At 38.9% G+C, this 5,377-nt stretch overlaps 1 long non-coding RNA gene across 1 annotated transcript in view; it reads right to left on the reverse strand.

Annotated features, from left to right (window-relative positions):
• LOC107989805 (uncharacterized) overlaps window positions 1-5,377 on the reverse strand; it is a 32,911-nt gene that overhangs the window by 20,950 nt on the left and 6,584 nt on the right. Inside the window, exon 2 of the long non-coding RNA XR_001761324.2 lies at window positions 4,325-4,396. This is a non-coding gene — a long non-coding RNA (uncharacterized LOC107989805). The remainder of the gene's footprint in view (window positions 1-4,324; window positions 4,397-5,377) is intronic.

A 5,377-nucleotide genomic window follows, 5' to 3' on the forward strand; every position in this document is an offset into this window, starting at 1 on the left:
AACATGGGAAATTATATATTTTAATATATAAGTTACACTTGAGACTAAGTCGCAAAACCTAGCCAAAGGATGAAAAAGCGCGACTTACAGGAGTAGCTGATACTGATACGCAAGCCTAGAGTGCCCTCTAGCGGCTGTCAGTGTGAAAATACATTTGTGAAATTATTTATTTTAATATATAAGTCAAGTATATAAGTATAAGTTGCGAACCCAGCCAAAGGATGAAAAAGTGCGACTTACATGAGTAGCTGATACTGATACGCAAGCCTAGAGTGCCCTCTAGTGGCTCTCAGTGTGAAAATAACAAACATGGGAAATTATATATTTTAATATATAAGTCACACTTGAGAATAAGTCGCAAACCCAGCCAAAGGATGAAAAAAGTGCAACTTATAAGAGTAGCTGATACTGATACACAAGCCTAGAGTGCCCTCTAGCGGCTGTCAGTGTGAAAATACATTTGTGAAATTATTTATTTTAATATATAAGTCTGCGCGTCTTACGGAAGATGTGACAGTCAAATGCAAAAACTACATCATGGCCGCCATCATCATTCTCTACTTTTATTTCATCAGCAGAGACGCCTTCATATATTATAGAGTGTTTTTTCGAGCGAGAAAATATTAATTTTCTTTAACAGTGATGGGACCAGAGTAAAACCTAGATTACTGAAAACCCCCAAAAATTCAAAAGTCGATTAGAGTTTGGGGTTTTATCAACTTTTGTACTTGAGCAAATACAGAGAGGTGATAGCATATATATATATATAAGCGATTTTGTTAAAAAAAACAAACAAACAATAACCAAAAACATCCCTGTCTTTCGGTCTTTCAAGCACTCATGGTACCCACCTAACCTTCGTGCTACACCCTACACTCAGCATTTCCTAGTCACAGCATTTCCCGGTCTCACTTCCTCATCCGTTCTCTGCCCTGGTCCACCTTCCCTTTTTTTTTTTTTGACCTGGAGCTGCTTCAACTTCAGCCTCGGTCACATGTCCCCTTTCTGCCCTCAACCTGGGCCACTCATTTGCCTATTATGCCCTCACGGTGTTGGACAGGTTGAGCTCACCTCTCTGATCATCCTGGAGAAGCAGCCTATGTTAGCTGAGGAACTGTAACGTCGACCGAGTTTACCGAGTTATATATTATAAAATGTGTAAATACATCATTTTTTTTCCTTCGGATCTCATTTCATTTTCTGTCACTGACGACATCCTTTTCTTCTTGTGAAAGTGACAGTACAGGAGTCAGTAAGGGTCTATTTTAGGAACAGTTCTGTTGAAGTGAAAGCACAGTCAGGGCCGACAGTACCCTGAGCTGCAGACTAGCTACAACATTTTGATGGTCGCAGGCGTTGATATACTTTTTAGTACTTATGAATATTAGTACATGTTTTTTTTAAAGATTATCTACATGTTAAAAGTTGGACAACAGGCTGATAAAATATACAAATATATAGTATTTTGAAATGACATGAAACGTATCAAACACAAAAAAGGCACAAGCAAAAAAAAAAATTAAATAATAATTTATCGACAAAAACGTCACCGGCTGTTGACTGAAATCACGGATATGAAATATAAAGTCTTGGCGGAATGTCCGTTCGGTAAAGACCACCTTTTGCCTAGCTCGTTTTAGCTAGTGTTTTGAACACTGTGAAAATAAGATGTAAATATTCAGTGATAGCAGATACTGGTGCTCAAGTCCAGAGTGCCCTCTAGCGGCCGTCAGTGTGAAACTAACATGTAAATATTCAGTGATAGCAGATACTTGTACACAAGCCTAGAGTGCCCTCTAGCGGCCGTCAGTGTGAAACTAACATGTAAATATTCAGGGATAGCAGATACTGGTGCACAAGTCTAGCGTGCCCTCTAGCGGCCGTCAGGGTGAAAATAACATGCAAAGAGTCAGTGATAGCAGATACTTGTACACAAGCCTAGAGTGCCCTCTAGCGGCCGTCAGGGTGAAAATAACATGCAAAGAGTCAGTGATAGCAGATACTGGTGCTCAAGTCCAGAGTGCCCTCTAGCGGCTGTGAGTGTGAAAATAACATGTAAATATTCAGGGATAGCAGATACTGGTGCACAAGTCTAGCGTGCCCTCTAGCGGCCGTCAGGGTGAAAATAACATGCAAAGAGTCAGTGATAGCAGATACTGGTGCACAAGTCTAGCGTGCCCTCTAGCGGCCGTCAGTGTGAAAATAACATGTAAATATTCAGTGATAACAGACACTGGTACTCAAGCCTAGAGTGCCCTCTAGCGGCTGTGAGTGTGAAAATAACATGTAATTATTCAGTGATAGCAGATACTGGTGCTCAAGTCCAGAGTGCCCTCTAGCGGCCGTCAGTGTGAAACTAACATGTAAATATTCAGTGATAGCAGATACTGGTGCACAAGCCTAGAGTGCCCTCTAGTGGCTGTCAGTGTGAAAATAACAAACGCGAAATTATATATTTTTAATATACAAGTCGCACCTGAGTATAAGTCGCAAACCCAGCTAATGGATGAAAAATGTGCGTTACTTATAGTCCGGAAAATATGGTACATGGCGCCTCCAAGGGGCTGCCCGTTGCAGCGCATCTGCTGTTAACACATGAATATCCTCAGTGTGGGGTCAATAAAGTTAAAAAAAAAAAAAAAAAACGTAAACAACATCTTTTTTTGTTGGCATTCGCAAATGGGATCCGGTGCGTGCTAATTTTGGACGATTGCTAAACTGACACAAGTTGTCATGTGAGTGAATTTGCGATGAGTTGACTCCAAACGTTTTAACGACAGTGTGAAAATGGCGTTAGCGGCAAAAAGAAAAAAAAATTTTGTTATTCACTTCTGTTATCTTCTGATTCTGGCGATCATTAAAACAGTTCCAGGAGAAAGGCATTTAACTTCTGTTAAAGAACTGTTTTCATCACAGGCTGTTAGCGCGCGCATGTGTGTGTGTGTGTGTGTGTGTGTGTGTGAGCAGACCTGACTCACAGCCTCGGCCCACTCAACCCTCCCACTCAGCCCCAGCGCAAGCCCTGAACCAGAACCAGAGCCTAGAGCTGGACACACACACACACACACACACATACACACACACACACACACACACACACACACACAACACAAAGCCAGCTTCAACCCACGGCTTTGGTACTTTGGCATTTATTCCCGCCCACTCTCACCCACAGAAAAACACACATTTACACACTTTTTGATGATGTCATCTGCCGCAGAGAAAGACTGCGTGTAAAATATATATATATTTTTTTCTTTTGCTTTCACCGAATGTTATTAAACACACGCACGCTCGCAAGCGTATCGGTCGGCTGTCTGGTACAACGACGTCGTGTTTACGTGATTTCAGATTTCTCTAATATTGATAGAAATTGACGAGTAAGCAAATGATGTAGCCAAAAGCTAAAAGACGGGCCACAAATGCAAAGACTGCAAAGTTACTCAAAGAAGGTAAACTACAAATTTCCTTAAAAAAAATGAAAAATTGTAATTGCTAAAAAAATTGCCAAAAAATTATAAAACAAGTTTTTTGTCAAATATGACCAAAAGAAATCAACTAAACACAAGCAAAAAAATATGTAAAATCTAGAAATATAGAGCTTAGAAGGGGGGGGGGGGCATGGCAGAAAATAATTGAGAATCACTGCCTTGTGTACTAAAAAGTCCCTACTTTGTAGTATTTTGCTGTATATACATATATGTTTGTATATATATATATAAATATATATTAATATATATTTATATATATTTATATATTTTTATATATAGCTGTATATATGTGTATATATATTAATATATATTTATATATATTTATATATTTTTATATATAGCTGTATATATGTGTATATATATTAATATATATTTATATATATTTATATATTTTTATATATAGCTGTATATATGTGTATATATATTAATATATATTTATATATATTTATATATTTTATATATATATACACACATATGAATACACACTTGTAGACACGTACATATTTGTATATATGTATCTATTATGTATATATATATATGTATCTATATGTCTCTATTAGAATGAGTGTCTATTAGAATGAATGAAGCCCCCTTCTGTTTTTTAATCAGTACTTGGAAAGTCAGACTATTATACAATCACAATGTCTCTCTCTCTCTCTCTCTCTCTCTCTCTCTCTCTCTCTCTCTCTCTCTCGAAGTTACGGGGTCCCCCAGTCCCTAGCGTAAACGCATCCCAGAGCACCACCCTTACATAGACGTAGAAACACACAGAAACACAATTTCCTTAAAAAAAAAAAAAATTAAAAATTGTAATGAAAATCAGTGATTCTTACCATCACAGCAGTAGCGCCCCCTTCGGTCTGTACCATCTTTTCCTCCATCGTGCTGCGCCGCAAGACTTCAAGCTGTGGAGAAACAATTCAAATCATCGTTAAATTCCAACCATGAAACCTCATTTGTCAAGACAGGGATTTAAAAAGAAAAAAAAATTGGTGTCACCAAGCTAAAAGAAATGGCCAACTCTTTAGCTAACGTAAGCTTCATTTTAGCTAGTTTTGAAATACCTCACAGCTGTTATTGAAACAACAAAAATACTCTCTGTGTAATTCTCAGTTTTTCCCAAATAATTCTGAGAATTCATATGTGTCAGGACATGCAGGTGGAAGGAGTCTCTGTAAAACAAAAAAAAAAAATTTCTAAAAAATGTTCTGTGCTGTATCTCTGTCAGTAGACTGGCATGGACTTCGCCTACAGTGTGAAGAGGAGTTATATTCAGAGAGCAGCCAGATTGCTCATTAGAATATCCCACATTTGTGCGTGTGGGCGAGCGTTTAACAGCTCGCTGTCGTCCGTCCTGAAAATGTCCCAGAAACTCTGGTGTCCTTCTGTGAGATCAGCCACCATCTTCTAACCCCGGTCTGTCCGTTTGGAAAACAATTCCACCCACTGACTCTTACATTGGGCTCCGTGAGCTCCTGTTTGAGACGCGTCCACGTGGGCTGCTTGAATAGACGCTGTTTGTTTTTAAACCAACGCTTGAGTAATCATGCAGAGTTCGGCGGATTTATTTATAGTTGAGTATTTGTACGATTTTTTTTTTTTTTTTTTTTTTTACAGTAGAAATATCTGCAGCAAAATTCACATAAACTACCTTTGTCACCTTTCTCAAATAGTGGGGCGGGCCCCCCCTGGGGGGCCATGGTGGGGTACACAGGGGCTTCCAATGGAATATGGCATGCTGGACATAAGTGTACCACTGCTACCACAAGCCTCCAGTCACTAGGGGGCAGCAACTCATACAGTGGTTTGTAAAAATAAAAATATACATGTTATCAGGTTCTCAGTAGTATTTCAATTCGTGAGTGTGTGAGTCGGGGGGGAGTTCG

Source organism: Cynoglossus semilaevis, chromosome 16 (assembly GCF_000523025.1).
Source record: "Cynoglossus semilaevis isolate Cse_v1.0 chromosome 16, Cse_v1.0, whole genome shotgun sequence".
NCBI classification, from domain to species: Eukaryota; Metazoa; Chordata; class Actinopteri; order Pleuronectiformes; family Cynoglossidae; genus Cynoglossus; species Cynoglossus semilaevis.